At 44.7% G+C, this 17,782-nt stretch overlaps 1 protein-coding gene and 2 non-coding genes across 3 annotated transcripts in view; 2 read left to right on the top strand and 1 right to left on the bottom strand.

The window, feature by feature from the left end:
• LOC147085400 (uncharacterized) overlaps positions 1–17,782 on the bottom strand; it is a 327,863-nt gene that overhangs the window by 223,810 nt on the left and 86,271 nt on the right. The gene's annotated exons all lie outside the window — the stretch shown is intronic.
• Positions 1,882–1,963, top strand: trnas-cga (transfer RNA serine (anticodon CGA)). Its single transcript has one exon. It is a non-coding gene; the product is annotated as a tRNA-Ser (tRNA).
• On the top strand, positions 5,149–5,222 carry trnas-acu (transfer RNA serine (anticodon ACU)). The gene has a single exon. It is a non-coding gene; the product is annotated as a tRNA-Ser (tRNA).

Genomic DNA, 17,782 nt, shown 5'->3' with positions numbered 1-17,782 from the left:
TCCCGGGTCATTCTGTGTCTGTTTAAAAGGAATGTGCTGTCAGTCCCGGATCATTCTGTGTCTGTTTAAAAGGGATGTGCTGTCAGTCCCGGATGATTCTGTGTCTGTTTAAAAGGGATGTGCTGTAAGTCCCTGGTCATTCTGTGTCTGTTTAAAAGGGATGTGCTGTCAGTCCCGGATCATTCTGTGTCTGGTTAAAACGTGTGTTACATAATACTATAGAGTCTGCCCCACAGAAACTGTCCATTTGCACGAACTGGTCTCCACACGAGGCTCCTCCTTCTCTATTTCTCCTCACCCCCCAAATAAAACTAGAATCAGTAATGGTAACCATGAAACTATCGGATTGTCCTAAAAGCCCATCTGGTTCACTAATGTCTTTCAGGGAAATAAATCTGCCATCCTTACCTGGTCTGGCCTTTGTGTGACTCCAGTCCCATAGCAATGTGGTTGATTCTTAACTGCCCTCTGAAATGGCCTAGCAAGCCACTCAGTTGTAACAAACCGCTATGAAACAAAATAATAAAAATAATAAAAATGAAGCTGGACGGATCCATATCAGCCTCCTCTTGAGGTCCCCACCATCACAGAAGCCAGTCTTCAGCCAATTCGATTCACACCACGTGATATCAAGAAAAGGCTGAGCACACTGGATACAGCAATGGCTCTGGGCCCTGACAAAACCCCGGCTATCATTCTGAAGACTTGTGCTCCAGCCAAGCTGTTCTAGTACAGCTACAACACTGGCATCTATCCAACAATGTGGAAGACTGCCCAGGTATTTCCTGTCCACAAAAAGCAGGACAAATCCAATCCAGCCAATTACCGCCCCATCAGTCTACTCTCTACTCTCAATCATCAGGAAAGTGATGGAAGATGTCATCCACAGTGCTGTAAAGTGGCACTTACTGACCAATAACCTGCTCATTGATGCCCAGTTTGGGTTCTGCCAAGAGCACTCGGCTCCCAACATCATTAAAACCTTGGTCCAACATGAACAAAGGAGCTGACCACCAACATCCTGGGGGTTACCATTGACCATAAATACTGTGACAACAAGGGAAGGTCAGAGGCTAGGCATTCTGCTTCGGGTGTCTCACCTCCTGACTCCCCAAAGACTTTCTACCATCTGCAAGGCACAAGTAAGGAGTGTGATGGAATACTCTCCACTTGTCTGGATGAGTGCAGCTCCAACAGCACTCAAGACGTTCGACACCATCCAGGACAATGCATCCCGCTTGATTGGCACCCCATCCACCACCTTAAACATTCACTCCCTCCACCACCGGCGCACCGTGGGTGCAGTGCGTACCATCTACAAGATGCACTGCAGCAACTCACCAAGGCTTCTTCAGCAGCACCTGCCAAACACGCAACCTCTTCCACCTAGAAGGACAAGCGCAGCAGGCACATGGGAACACCCCCACCTCCAAGTTCCCCTCCAAGTCACACACCATTCTGACTTAGAAATATATTGCCGATCCTTCATCGTCGCTGGGTCAATATCCTGGAACTCCCTCCCTAACAGCACTGTGGGAGTACCTTCACCACACGGACTGCAGCTGTTCAGGAAGGCGGCTCACCACCACCTTCTCAAGGGGCAATTAGGGATGGGCATTTAATGCTGGCCTTGCCAGTGCACCCACATCCCATAAACGAATTTAAAAAATCCTATCAGCATATCCTTCTATTCCTTTCTCCCTTCCTCTTAAATGCATCTCTAGTATTCGCCTCAACTACTGCATTCTCAGCGCTCTTTGGCCAAAGAAGTTAATCATGAATTCCCTGCTGGATTTATCGGTGAGTATTTATGACCTGTCGTCTCTGAGCTAGTTCCTGACTCACTCACAGTAGGAAGCATTTTCTTGCTGTTAATGTGCAGGTGCGATGGCCGAGTGGTTAAAGCGTTGGACTCGAAATCAAATCGGGTTTCCCCGTGCAGGTTCGAGCCCTGCTCGCAGCGACTTTGATGCAAATTCTTTATTTTATTTCATCGGCTCCCTGTGGCGATCACTTGCACCGAAATTGATCAGAATTCCCTCCACTGCACTTTATTACACTGATTAACCCAAAGTTCCAATTGAAACACTAATAATTTATCGGCATCAATTAGATATTGTGGATTTGTTGGGAACTAGTGAGCAATACACACACAAAGCAGCATCAAAAATACTAATTAATAAAGAGCCCTGCAGTGTTTGGTCGGGAATCACCTTCAGCTAGTAAGTGGGAACACGGTTTGGTTTTATAAAACTGAACACGAATTAAAAAGTGTGTAAAAAGACCGTGGCAGGACTCGAACCTGCAATATTCTGATAACCTCAAAATTAATGGCGAAGTCTGACGCCTTATCCATTAGGCCACACGACCAGTAGAAGCGATTTGCATATCAGCGCCATCTGTGGACAGATAGACACAGGGTCAACCTTCCAGTTCCTTGAGCTCTCGGCAGAACTAAGGTTTTGTTGCTTTGCTTCAAAGTATGACAGCTCCAATCTTTTCAGCAAATAGCAAAATTAAGAAACTACACACACCATCAAAAAGTAAATTGCCCGTACAGGGATCGAACCCACTACCTTGGCATTATTAGCACCACGCTCCAACTTACTGAGCTAACTGGCCTGCCTTAATTCCTTTTGCTGTTAAATTCAATTTATGTTGATTTTTGGTTTTTGTCAGTTGTCAGTGCTCCGGTTTCCTCCCACAGTCCAAAGATGTGTGGGTTAGGTTGATTGGCTATGATAAATTGACCCTTAGTGTTAGGGGGATTAAATACGTGGGGTTACGGGGATAGGGTGGGATATGTGTTGGTGTAGGGGTTACGGGGATCGGGTGGGATATGTGTCGGTGCAGGCTCGATGGGCCGAAATGGCCTCTATCTGCACTGTGGGGTTTCTGTGATTCTGTGACTTCGAAGGCTGTAAAAGAAAGACTCTGATTTCTACAGCGCCTTTCACCTGAGGACGTCTCAAAGCGCTTTACAGGCAATGTAGTTGTAGTCACTGCTGTAATGTAGGAAAAACAGCAGCAGCCAATTTGTGCACAGCAAGCTCCCACAATGTGATAATCGAGGATCACCTGTTTTAGTGATGTTGATTTGAGGATAAATATTGGCTACAGGACACCGGGGTAAACCTCATCATCCCCTGCTCTTCTTCCAATAGTGCCATGGGATCTTTTATGTCCACCTGAGAGGGCAGAGGGGGCCTCAGTTTTTGAATTGTATTCCACAACAATCTGTAACCTTATGGACCGGCATATCCCTCACCCTACCATTAGCATCAAGACAGGGGATCAACACTGTATCAATGAGGAGTGTAGGAGAGCATTTCAGGTAGCAGCACCAAGCGTACTGAAAATGAGCTGCCAACCTCATGAAGCTACAACACAGGACTACACACACGCTAAGCTATGGAAACAGCATGTGTAGACAGAGCGAAGCGATCCAACAACCAACGGATCAGAGCAAAGCTCTGCAATCCTGCCACATCCAGTCGTGACTATTTTAATTTAATGTAATTTGTTCCTAGGACTTGGGCATCGCTAGCAAGGCCAGTATTAATTGCCCATCCCTAATTGCCCTTGAGAAGGTGGTAGTGAGAAACCCTCTTGACCCGCTGCAGTCAATGAGGTGAAGGTACTCCAATAGTACTGTTAGGGAGGGATTTCCAGGATTTTGACCTAGCGACGATGAAGTTATGGTGATATATTTTCACATCGGGATAGTGTGTAACTTGGAAGGGAACTTGGAGGTGATGGTGTTCCAATGCACCTGCTGCCCTTACAAGAACATAAGAACATAAGAAATAGGAGCAGGAGTAGGCCATTCAGCCCCTCGCACCTGCTCCACCATTCAATAAGGTCATGGCTGATCTGACCTTGGCCTTAACTCCACTTTTCTGCCTGTTCCCCCTTAACCCTTGACGCTCCGATAGTTCAACAATCTGTCTATCTCAGCCATGAATATAATCAAGGATTCAGGCTCCACAGCTCTCTGGTGTAGATAATTCCAAAGATTCACAAGCCTCTGAGAGAAGAAATTCCTCCTCATCTGCGTCTTAAATGGACAAACCCTTATTCTGAAACTATGCCACCTGATTCTACATTCCCCCATGAGGGAAAACACCCTCTCAGCATCTACCCTGTCAAGACCCCTCAGAATCTGATATGTTCCAATAAGATCACCTCTCATTCTTCTAACCTCCAATGAGTATAGGCCCAACCTGCTCAACCTTTCCTCTAAGACAATCCCTTCATCCCAGGAATCAACCTATAGAACCTTCTCTGAACTGTCTCCAATTCAAGTATATCCCTCCTTAAATAAGGAGAACAAAAATGAATGCTGTACTCTAGGCGTGGCCTCACCTGTACAGTTGTAGCAAGACTTCCCTACTTTTATACTCCATGCCCCTTGCAATAAATGCCAACATTCCATTTGCCTACTTAATTACTGCATGCTAACTTTTTCTGTTTCATGTACGAGGACACCCAGATCCCTCTTAACCGCAGCATTCTGTAGTGTCTCTCCATTTCAATAATAGTCCCTCCACGGCCTCGCCCCTCCCTATCTCTGTAATGTCCCTTAGCCCCACAACCCCCTGAAATATCTGCGCTCCTCTAATTCTGCCCTCTTGAGCATCCCTGATTATAATCGCTCAAACTTTCTGTTGCCCTAAGCTTTGGAATTCCCTGCCTTATCCTGTCCACCTCTCTTTCCTCCTTTAAGACGCTCCATATAACCTATCTCTTTGACCAAGCTTTTGGTCACCTGCCCAAATTTCTCCTTATGTGGATTGGTGTCAAATGTTTTGTCTGATAATACTCCTGTGCAGCGCCTTGAGACGTTTTACTACGTTAAAGGTGCTATATAAATGCAAGTTGTTGTTGATGATGGTGGGGGGGGATTCGGTGATGGTCATGCTGTTGAATGTGAAGGGGCGGTGATTAGACTTTCGCTTGTTGGAGCTGGCCATTGCCTGGCACTTGTGTTGGCTGTTGTCATGTGTGGCACACAGTGACATATGTATAGTATTTGCCGATAGGATAGTGTATGATTGACAACTGCAGGTGTATGCTGAAAGATTAATGCAGGAAATTGTCAGCTAGAGTGTCGAAAATATAAGCTTATACACAAGAGTAAAATCTGACGGCCGGTTAGCTCAGTTGGTTAGAGCGTGGTGCTACTAATGCCGAGGTCACGGGTTCGATCCCCGTATGGGCCATTTGATTTTTGGTAGAGAGGTTAGTTTCTTGATTTTGTTATTTGTTGAAAAGTTTGGATGGAAACTCACACGGGACCTGCAATACTTTGAAGGAAAGCTGGAAATCCTGAGTTATGACCTGCGGAAGTTTCCAACATTAAATGAACAATTCCAGATCCATCAGGAGTTCTCGTATTTCAATCAGTGAACGGTTCACAGCCGCTGATTGGTTTGGAGTGCAAAGAATTGAACTGAAATAAATACAATCCCGGGGATTAATCACTCATTATTAACATACCGCCAGAAACAGACCGTTCGGTCCAACCAGTCCATGCCGCCGTTTATGCTTCTCTCGAGCCTCCTCCAGTCTTTCCTCATCTAAATCTATCAGCATAACCCTCTATTCACTTCTCCCTCATTTGCTTACCTAGCCTCCCCTTAAATGCATCTAAACTATTCGCTTCAACCACCCCCTGTGGTAGCGAGTTCCACATTCTCACCACTCTCTGGGTAAAGAAGTTTCTGCTGAATTCCCGATTGGATTTCTTGCTGACTATCTTATATTGATGGCCTCCAGTTCTGCTCTTCTCCACAAGTGGAAACATTCTCTCTGTATTCACTCTGTAAAACCTTTCATAATTTTAAAGATCTCTATTAGCTCACTTCTCAGCCTTTTTTCAAGAGTAAAGGGACCCAGCCTGTTAATCCTTTCCTGATAAGTAAACCTTCGCATTTCTGGTATCATCCTTGTAAATCTTCTCTGTAGCCTTGGTCTAACCAAGGTTTTTTACTGGTTTAGCATAATTTCCCTCCTTTTCAATTCTATCCCTCTAGAAATAAACCGTAGTGCTTGGTTTGCTTTATATTTGGCCTTGTTAACCTGAGTAACAACTTTCAGTGATTTGTGTATTTGTACTCCGAGATCCCTTTGTTCCTCTACCCCACCTAGACTCGCACCCTCCAAGAAAAAAGTGACCTCCATATTCTTCCTAACATCATGAAATACATCACACTTATTTGTGTTCAAATTCATTTGCCAATGCTATGCCCATTCTGCAAGTTTATTAATGTCCTCCTGTAACTTGTTGCAGTCCTCCTCAGTATTGACTATCCCCCCCAATTTGGTGTCATCTGCAAATTTATAAATTGTGTTTCTGATTACTAAGTCTAAATCGTTAATACAAATTGCGAACAGCCGTGGCTCCAGCTCTGATACTTGTGGAACACCACTACACACCTTCTGCCACTGTGAATAAGCTACCCGGTAGTCGGACTATCTGCCTTCTCTCCTTAAACCAGCCAGCAATCCAGTCCACTACTTTTCGCCTGACTCTGAATTATCTGACCTTGTTCATCAGTCTATTATGGGGTACATTATCGAAGGCCTTCTGAAAATCCAGATAAATTACATCTACTGCATTACCATTGTCTACTCTCTCTGTTGGTTTGGAGTGCATAGAATGGGACTGAAATGACATCGGCAATCTCCAGTTCCCTGCTCCCCTCACCCACTCCAACCTAACTCCCTCTGAACTTGCAGCACTCCGTTCTCTCCGATCCAACCCTAACATTGTTATTAAACCTGCTGACAATGGTGGTGCTGTTGTTGTTTGGAGAACCATCCTCTACCATCCGGAGGCTGAACGGCAACTCTCTGACAGCTCCTCCTACCTCACCCTGGACCATGACCCCACTACTGAACATCAAGCAATTGTTTCCAAGACTGTCACTGACCTCATCTCCTCTGGAGATCTTCCCACCATGGCCGCCAATCTCTCAGTTCCTCAACACTGCACTGCCCACTTCTACATCCTTCCCAAGATCCACAAACAGGACTGCCCTGGTTGATCAATTGTTGCAGCCTGTTCTTGCTCCACAGAGCTGATTTCTTCCTATCTTCACTATTTTTTCTCGACTTGTCCAGTCCCTTCCCACCTACATGCACGATTCTTCCAACACCCTCTGTACTTTAACAGTTTCCAGTTTCCTGGCCCCAAACGTCTCCTTTCCACTCTGGATGTCCATTCCCTCTACACCTCCATCCACCACTAGGACAGCCTTAAGCGGCTCCACTTCTTCCTTGAACAGAGGCCCCACCTCCGCATTCGTCTGCCTGGCTGCACTTGTTCTCACATTGTACAACTGCTCCTTTGATTCCACTCACTTCCTCCAAATTAAAGGTGTTGCTATAGGTACCTGCATGGGCCCTAGCTATGCCTGCCTTTTTCTGGGATATGTGGAACATTCTTTGTTCAAGTCCTACTCAGGTCCCCTTCCTCACCTCTTTTTCCGGTACATCGATGATTGTATTGGTGCCGTTTCCTGCACTCGCCCTGAACTAGATAATTTCTTTCACTTTGCTTCCAATTTCCCCCTTCCCTCACCTTCACATGGTCCATCTCTGACTCTTCCCTTCCCTTCCTCAACTTCTCTGTCTCCATTTCTGGGGATAGGCTATCGACCAACATCCATTATAAGCCCACTGACTCCCACAGCTACCTGGACAACACTTCCTCCCACCACGCTTGCTGGAAGGACTCATAGAAACATAGAAACATAGAGACATAGAAGATAGGAGCAGGAGTAGGCCATTCGGCCCCTCGAGCCTGCTCCACCATTCAATGAGATCATGGCTGCTCATCCAAATTCTGTACCCTGTCCCTGCCTTCACCCCATATCCCTTGATCCCTTTAGCCTTAAGAAATATATCTAACTCCTTCTTGAATATATTTAATGAATTGGCCTCCACTGAATTCTGTGGTATAGAATTCCACAGGTTCACCACTCTCTGTGTGAAGTAATTCCTCCTCATCTCTGTCCTAAATGGCTTAGCCTTTATCCTTAGACTGTGACCACTGGTTCTGGAATCCCCGGCCATCGGGAACATCCTTACTGCATCTAGTCTGTCTAGTCCTGTTAGTATTTTATAAGTATCAATGAGATCACCTCTCATTCTTCTAAACTCCAGCGAGTAAAAGGCCAATCGACCCAAACTCTCCTCATACGTCATTCCTGCCATCCCAGGTATCAGTCTGGTGAATTTTCACTGCTCTCACTCCATGGCAAGAACATCCTTCCTCAGATAAGGTGACCAAAACTGCACACAATGCTCAAGATGTGGTCTCACCAAGGCCCTGTACAAATGCAGCAAGACATCCTTGCTCCTGTACTCGAACCCTCTCGCTACGAAGGCCAACATACCATTTGCCTTCTTAACCGCCTGCTGCACCTGCATGCTTACCTTCAGCGACTGGTGCACAAGGAAACCCAGGTCTAGTTGCACTTCCCCTCCTCCCAATCTATTGACGTTCAGATAATAATCTGCCTTCCTGTTTTTGCCACCAAAGTGGACAACCTCGCATTTATTCACATTATACTGCATCGGACATGCTTCTTCCCAATTACCCAACCTGTCCAAATCATACTGGAGTTTCTCGTCATCCTCCTCACAGCACACATGCCCACCCAGCTTTGTGTCATCTGCAAACTTGGAGATATTACATCTAGTTCCCTCGTCTAGATCATTAATATATATTGTGAATAACTGGGGCCCGAGCACCGATCCCTGCGGTACCCCACCAAGCACTGCCTGCCACTCGGAAAAAGACCCGTTTATTCCAACTCTTTGCTTCCTGTCTGCCAACCAGTTGTCTATCCAAGTCAGTACCTTGCACCCAATCCCATGTGCCTTAACTTTACACGCTAATCTCTTGTGCGGGACCTTCTCAAAAGCATTCTGAATGTCCAAATACACCACATCCACATAGCATTTCCCCCACTACCGATGTCAGGCTTACCGGTCTATAATTCCCCATTTTCCCTCTACCACCATTTTTGAATAGTGGGGTAACATTAGCTACCCTCCAATCCATGGGAACTGTTCCAGAGTCTATCAAATTTTGGAAGATGACCAGCAATGCATCTACTATTTCTAGGGCCACTTCCTTAAGTACACTCGGATGTAGATTATCAGTCCCTGGGCATTTATCCATTCCATTCTATTCCATTCTCCCAGTTTCTCTGTCTCTGTTGCATCTGTTCTGATGAGGCCACCTTCCATACCAGTGCTTCCGGTATGTCTTACATTTTCCTCAACTGAGGATCCCCCTCTACCATGGTTGACATGACACTCGACCGAGTCTGTTCCATTTCCCGCACTACTGCTCTCACCCCTTCCGCTCACTCCCAGAAACATAATAGTGTTCCCCCCTTGACCTCACCTTTCACCCCACCCGCCTCCACATTCAACGAATCATCCTGCGCCATTTCCACCACCTCCAGCATGATCCCACCACCAAACACATCTTCCCCTCCTCCCTTTCAGCATTTCGAAGGGACCGCTCCCTCCATGACAGCCTGGTCCACTCCTCTATCACCCCAACACCCCTTCTCCTTCGCCCGGCACCATCCCATGCAAGTGCAGGAGATTCAACACCTGCCCTTTTTACCTCCTTCCTTCCCATCGCCCAGGGCACGAAACACTCCTTCCAGGTGAATCAGCGATTACCTGTACTTCTTACAATTTAGTATACTGTATTCGCTGAATCTACATTGTGACACCAAATGCCGATTGGGTGACAGCTTTGCAGAACAGTCGGCAAGTGTGACCCCGAGCTTCTGGTCGCCTGTCACTATAATTATCTGCTCCACTCCCTCTCTGATCTCTCCTTCCTTGGCCTGTTACATTGTTCCAATGAAGCTTTACGTAAGCTCGAGGAACAGCACCTCATCTTTCTATTAGGCACTTTACAGCCTTCTGGACAGAACATCCAGTTCAAAAATGTCAGACTATAAATTCGGGATGGCTCAGTACTAGGTCCCGTGCTTTTTGTGTTATATCTCACTGATTTAGACTTCAATGTAGGATTAAGAAGTTTGCCGATGTTATATAAACATTGTCCATGTGGTTGTTAGTGAGGGAGAAAGCTCCAGACTGCAGGACGTTAACAATGAATTGGTCAGGTGGTCAGAAAAGTGTCAAATGGAATTCAAAACGTGGAAGTGAGAGGTAATGCATTAGGAGAGGGCTAACAGGACAAAGGAATAAACAATAAATGGTAGGATATTGAGAAGCGTAAAAGAACAGAGGGACATTGGAGTGCATGCCCACAGGTCCAGGAAGGTAGCAGTGCAGGTAGATAAGGTGGTCATTATTTCAGATTATTCATTATCCAAATGGCCTAGTTCTGCTCCTATTTCTTATGTTCTTATGTTCTTATGTCAGAAGGGTCGAGAGCCGGAGGGCACAGATTTAATGTGATTTGCAGAAGAACCAAAGGCGACATGTGGAAAAGCTTTTTTACGCAGTGAGTGGTTAGTAACTGGAAAGGGTGGCGGAGGCAGATTCAATCATGGCCTTCAAAGGGACTTGGATAAGTACCTGAATGAGCAAAAATTGCAGAGCTATGGGGAACAGGCAGGTGTGCGGGTGGGACTAGCTGAAGTGCTCGTGCTGAGAGCCAGCACGGGCTTGATGGACCGAATGGCCTCCTTCTGTGCTGTAACCATTCTATGATTCTATGATTCTATGATCATTCTGTATCTGTGTCTGTTTCAAAGAGATTTATTTTCAGGTGTGATATCTGATTGGTTGCGGCGTTGGTCTCAAAGTTCAATGTGATTTAGGCGCGATGGTTTGAACCCTGTTCGAAGCAGATCTGTTCATTAATTTGAAATATCAAACCCCTTCATAATTTAATAGAATTTTAAAGGTCACCTCTCAGCCTCCTGTTTCCCTAGAAAAGAGCGCCAGCCTGTTGTGACTTTCCTGATATTTATACCCTCTCAGTTCTGGTATTATCCTTCTCAATCTTCTTTGCACCTTCGCCAGTTCTCTATATTTTTTTGTAAAATGGAGACCAGAACTGTGTGCAGTATTCTAAGTGCCGTCTAACCATGGTTCTATATAAATTTAACATAACCTCTCTGCTTATGAATGGACAAGTTTACCCGTGCTGTGTGCTTTTTGCTGCCGGAATTTAGGACAGAGAGAGAGAGAGAGAGAGAGAGAGAGAGAAAGAGAGACAGAGAGACAGAGACAGAGAGAGAGAAAGAGAGAGAGAGACAGAGAGAGAGAGAGACAGAGAGAGAGTGAGTGAGAGTGAGAGAGAGAGAGAGAGACAGACAGAGAGAAACAGAGAGAGAGAGAGAGAGAGGAAGAGAGAGAGAGACAGAGACAGAGAGAGAGAGAGAGACAGAGAGAGAAAGAGACAGAGAGAGAAAGAGAGAGAGGGAGACAGAGAGAGAGTGAGAGAGAGTGAGAGAGAGACAGAGAGAGAGAGAGAGACAGACAGGGAGAGAGAAACAGAGAGTGAGACAGAGACAGAGAGAGAGAGTGGGTCAGAGACAGAGACAGAGAGACAGAGAGACAGAGAGAGAGAGAGAGAGACAGGGAGACAGAGAGACAGAGAGGGAGACAGAGACAGAGACAGAGAGGCAGAGAGAGAGAGAGAGTGAGAGAGAGAGAGAGAGAGGGTCGTCATTTTGGTCAGGGTTCGCTGGAGAAATGGTGCAGCAAAAGCACGTGATTTGGGATTGATGGGATTAATTTACATGTCAAGTTCAATCATACTATCACAGTGTGAGACAGCGAAGAGGGTGGCCATTTGAACCATTGTGCCTGTGACAGCTCTTTGGTGGAGTTATCCAGTTAGTAATACTCCCCTGCTCTTTCCCCATAGCCATGTGCATTTTCCCGTCAAGTATTTATCCAATTCCCTTTTGAAAGTTACTATTGAATCTGCTTCCACCACCCATTCCAGATCATAACAACTCACTGCTTAAAAATATATTCCCACATGTCGCCTCTGGTTCTTTTGCCAATCACCTTAAATCTGTTTGCTCTGGTTACCAACACTTCTACCACTGGAAACAGTTTCTCCTCATTTACTCTATCAAATCCTTCATGATTTTGAACAACTCTTGATCTCGCTGCTCTATGAAGAACAATCCCTAAGAATGGGGGAGGGGCGGGGCTCAGATCAGGGCAAGTATATAATCCAAAGAGAAACGTCAAGGCTGTAGAACAGAGTAGCGATTGGGGTAAAATCAAGCAGATTCTGTCAGGAAGGGACCGAGAGTTTAAAAGCTGTAATAGGGCAGTACTGCCGAAGACCACATTAGGGTAAAATAATAAAAAGTTATAACTAATGTCGCACGAAGCAGTCATTCCACAACAGATGAATTAATGGCACAAATAGAAATAATTGTCTTTGATCCAGTAGCCATTACTGAGACATGGTTTTAGGGTAACCAAGGTTGGGAGCAAAATATTCCAGGGTACTTGAATTTTAGAAACGTTCCGCAAAATGGAAAACGAGGCGGTTAGCCAGCTAATAAAGGGTGAGATAAAGGCAGTAGTGAGAAAACCCCAGAAAATCAGTATGTAGAATCAGTATGGGCGGTGCTCAGGAATAACACATGGTAGAAAGCAGGGGTGGGAGTAGTTTAAAGCCCCCCTAACAGTGATCATGATGTTGGACAGATTTTACATCAGGAAATTAGAGGAGCATGGAACAAGGGTAACGCAATAATCATAGGAGACATTACTGTTCTTGTAGACTGGACAAAGAAAATTGACAGAAGTAGCATAGTGGACGGTTCATTTCATTCGAGACAGTTTTCTACAACAATATTTCGAGGAAAGAACTAGGGAACAGGTTAATTTAGATCTTGTATTGTGCAATAAGACAGAGTAAATTTGTAACCTTATCATAAAGGATCCTCTGGAGAAGATTGGTCATAGTATGATGGAATTCCATATTACGTTTGAGAATGATGCTGTTAAGTCAGAAACTAGGGGCTTAAATTTAAACAAAGTGAGTTACGGAGTTATATGGGGCGAGTTGGCTAAGGTAGATTGTGAAATTAGATTAGAATATATAACGGTATATAAGCAATGGCAATCATTTAAAGAAATAATTCAGAATTCTCAACGAATATACATTCCCTTGAGGAATGAAAACGACACTGGAAACGTGGTACAAGCATGGCTAACTGGAGAAGTTCGTGATAGTATTAGATTTAAAAAAGACGTTAACAATGTTACAAAAATAGTAGTAAGCCTGAGGATTCGGAATGTTTTGTGAATCAGCAAAAGATGACCAAGTGATTGATAAAGAGGGAGAAAATAGAGTTAGAGTAAATTAGCAAGACATTTAAAAACAGGTTTAAAGAGCTTTCATTGTGTACAAAGGAAGAGATTAGTGAAATTAAAAGCAGGTCACTTAGAGGCAGAGACAGGAGAAATTATAACGTGGAAAAAGGAAATGGCATGACCTGGATCAAACATATTGTATCTGTCATTGCAGTAGAAGACACAAAGAAAGTAGCTCAAGTTATGTGGAACCAAGAGTCTAATTAGATCGAGGAACTTAAAGTAATTAATATTAGTAAAGTAAAGGTCCTGGAGAAATTAAAGGGACAAAAAGCCGACAAATGCCCGGGACTTGATGGCCTACATCCTTCGTTTTTAAAACAGGTGGCTGCAGAGCGAGTGCATGCATTGGTTTTGATCTTTCAGATTCCCCTAGATTCTAGAACGGTCCCCGTGGACTGGAAGGTAGCATATGTGACCCGGCTGTTCAAGAAAGGAGGGAGAGAGAACAAAGATAATATTAGGCCAGTTAGCCTGTCATCATTAGTAGGGAAAATGCTGGAATACATTATTAAGGATTTGGTAGGAGGGCACTTGGAAAATCAGAAAAAAATAGGCGGAGCCAAAACTGTTTTATGAAAGAGAAATCGTGTTTCACAAAGCAATCAGAATTTTTTGAGGGGGTAACTATCAGGATAGATAAGGGGGAACCAGTGGATGTAAAGCATTTGGATTTTCAGACGGCGTCCAATAAGGTGCCACACAATAGGTTGTTACACAAGATTAGTGCCCATTGGCTTGGGGGTAATATAGTAGCGTAGTAATATGATTGGTTAACGGACAGAAAGCAGAGAGCAGGAATAAATGGGTGATTTCGCAATGGCAGGTTGTAACTGGTGTAATGCTGAAAGATCAGTGCTTGATCCTCAGACATTTACAATCTATATCAATGACTTAGATGAGGGGCTGTGTGTAATATATTCAAGATTGCTGATGGTACGAAGTTAAGTGGGCAAGAATGCTGTGAGGAGAATGCAAATAGGGAGCAATGGAATATAGACTGGTAAAGTGAATGGGCAAGAAGTTGTCAGATGAAGTATAATGTGGGGAAGTGTGAAATTAACCACTTTGCTAGGAAGAATGGAATTACAGAAGATTTTTTTTAATGGTGAGAAAGTAGTGAGTTTTCGGATTCAGAGGCATTTGGATGTCCTTCTACACGAATCACAGGACGTTAACATTCAGCTACAGCAAGCAATTAGGAACGTAAATGGGATTTTAGCCTTTAGAACAAGGGGGTTGCAGTACGAGAGTAAGGATGTCTTGCTGCAATTATTTAGGGCTTTGCTGAGAACACATCTGGAGTACTATGTACACGTTTTGTTAACCTTACCGAAGGAAGGATATAGTTGCCTTGGAGGGGGTGGAATGAATGTTCACTAGATTGATTTCTGGGAAGAGAGGGCTGCCAGATGAGGAGAAATTGAGTAGAATGGGCCTATTTTTACTGGAGTTCAGAAGAATGAGAGATGATCTCATTGAAATGTGTATAATTCTTAAAGGGCTTGACAGCGTAGGTGCTGAGCGGCTGTTTGCCCTGATTGGAGAGTCAAGAACTAGGGGGCAGAGTCTCAGGATAAGGGGTCGGCCATTTGGGACTAAGATGGGGAGGCATTTCTTCACCCAGAGGGATTAAAATCGTTAGAATTCTCTAACCCAGAGGGCTGAGGATGTTCAGTCAATGATTATATTCAAGACTGACATCGATAGATTTTAGGGCACTAAGGGAAACATGAGATAGGGGATAGGGTGGGAAAGTGGCATTGATGTATAAGTTCAGCCATGATCTTATTGAATGTCGGTGCAGGCTGCACGGAGCGTATCGTCTACTCCTGCTCCTATTTATTATGTGGTTGTGTCCTGTGGCTCACAGCACACCAATATTCAACAGGCACGGGGTGATCTGGGACTGAGAGCTAACCCATTTTAAGAAGACAGAGAATGCGAGAATGGCAGTAAACCCGTGTCAAACAGATTCAGAATGTTCCCTGACTAACAGCAAACTGCTTTAAAGCAGACACGGAATGATCAAAGAATGATTCACTTAATGTGACCTGAGACAAAGAAGTCGTTAGCTGCTATCAATCAAAATACATTTGGAAGGAACATTCTACATTTACTGAATCGGAAACAGCCTTCAGCCGTCAATCAACCCTGCCCAGCCCACACCACCCGCACCATTCAGAGAGGCAGAGACTGTCAGAGAACTTCCAGCATTCAGTGCTGAACCTGTTAAACTCAACAGCTCCTCACACAGAACCCCGGTGTCATAAACACTGAGCATTTTCACTGAACCCCTTAAAATACAGTCTATGAATTGAGAAAAACTTCAAAGTGCATTGCAATTCGGCTGAATGGCAGAAAAGTTAATAAAGTTTTCACCATCATTCAGCAATCCCCTTAGACTTTCCTTCCACCCATCTGCTGTAAGAATTGCTCACTTTTCCCTCTGAGTTGAATTATTTCAGTGTCAGGAACTTCACGTCTTCATGAACATTTTATTAATAAATAAATAAATAACTATCAAACACAATTACGTTAACGGTTGAAGGCATCGCAATTCTGCATTAACCCACCGGAGGGTGCTCTTTCATTCTCACTTATACTGCACCGTGCATATTAAACCAGCAGGGGGCGCAAAAGGCCATTACTGATACAGCAGACTGGCTAACAAGCATTGTGCACCTTAGATATGCAGGGGGCGCACATTCACCGTTATTTATACTGCAACCTGTTAACGTGCACCATGCGCATTAGGCATGCAGGGGGCGAACACTTGCCGCTACTTACACTGCAGACCTGCTGTCGTGCACCATGCGCATTAGACCAGCAGGGGGCGCCCACTCGCCGTTACTTACACAGCAGACCTGTTAACATGCACCTTGCGCACTCGTGCCGTTACTTATACTGCAGATCTCCTAACATGCACCGTGCACCTTAGAACAGCAGCTGGTGCACACTCGCCGTTACTTATACTGCAGACCGGCTAACGTGCACCGTGCGCATTAGACCAGAAGGGGGCGCACACTCGCCGTTACTTAAAATACAGTCCTGTTAACATGAATCGTGCACCTTAGACCAGCAGGAGGCGCATTATTGCCGTTACTTATGATGCAGTCCAGTTAACATGCACCGTTCACCTTCGACCAGCAGGCGGCGCACGCTGCCTTTACTTATAATGCAGTCTGTCTACCTGCACTGTGCACCTTAGACCTGCATGTGGCACGCACACATGCCATTACTTGTATTGCTGACCTGCAAACATGCACCGTGCACATGCAACCTCTTGGGGTGCACACTAGCAATTGCTGATAATTTCGTAAATTCGAATGCAAAATATTGCGGATTCTGGAAATTGGAAATAAAAACAGAAAATGCTGGAAATGGTCAGCAGGTCAGGCAACAACTGAGGCGAGAGAAAAAACGTTAGCGTTTCAGGTCGATGACCTTTCATCAAAATGGGAAAAAGTGAGAGTTGTAACAGATTATAAGACCATAAGAAATAAGAGCAGGAGTGGATATACAGCCCTTCGCACCACTCCATAAGATCATGGCTGATCATCGAACTCAATGCCACTTTCCCGCCCGATTTCCATATCCCTTGATTCACCTACAGTCCAAAAATCTACCTATCTCAGCCTTGAATATATTCAATGACTCAGCATCCACAGGCCTCTGGGGCAGAGAATTCCAAAGATTCAAAACTCTCAGATTGATGAAATTCACCCTAACCTCAGTCTTAATGGCCGACCCCTTAACCTGAGATTATGTCGCCTTGTTATAGAAACTCCAGCCAGCGGAATAAATCATTCAGCATCTAAGTGACAGTTCCCTGCAGAATCCTGCAAGTTTCAATGAGATCACCTTTCAGTCTTCTAAACATCTGAGAGTATAGACCAGTTCTACACAGTCTCTCATAATAGGACAGCTCTCTCATCCCAGGAATCAATCTAGTGAACCTTCGTTGCACTGCCTCCAAGGCAAGTTTATCCTTCCTTAGATATGGAGACGCAAATTGTGCACAATAATCCAGGTGTGTCTCATCAAGGCCCTGTACAATTGTAGCAAGACGTCCTTACTGTTATATTCCAACCCCTTGCAATAAAGGCCAACGTGACCTTTGCCTTCCTTATTGCTTGCTGTACCTGCATGCTAGCTTTCAGTGCTACTTTCACGAGGAGCCCCAAATCTCTGTGAGCAGCAACATTTGAAAGTTCCTCACCATTTAAAAATATTCTGCTTTTCTATCCTTCATACCAAAGTGAATAAACTCTCATTTCCCTACATTACTGCATCTTCCACCTTACCTGCCCACTCACTTATTCTATCTATATCCCATTGCAGACTCTTTGTGTTCTCCTCACAGCTTACTGTTCCAACTAAGAGGTTAGCAGGTCTGCAGTATAAGTAAGTATGAATGACGGCC

The sequence above is a fragment of the Somniosus microcephalus genome, unplaced genomic scaffold, assembly GCF_052327205.1.
Source record: "Somniosus microcephalus isolate GS21.2 unplaced genomic scaffold, FLI_Smic_1.0 unresolved_chr8, whole genome shotgun sequence".
NCBI classification, from domain to species: Eukaryota; Metazoa; Chordata; class Chondrichthyes; order Squaliformes; family Somniosidae; genus Somniosus; species Somniosus microcephalus.
The sequence above is the reverse complement of the archived record's forward strand: the minus strand, read 5'-3'. Positions and strand labels throughout refer to the sequence as shown.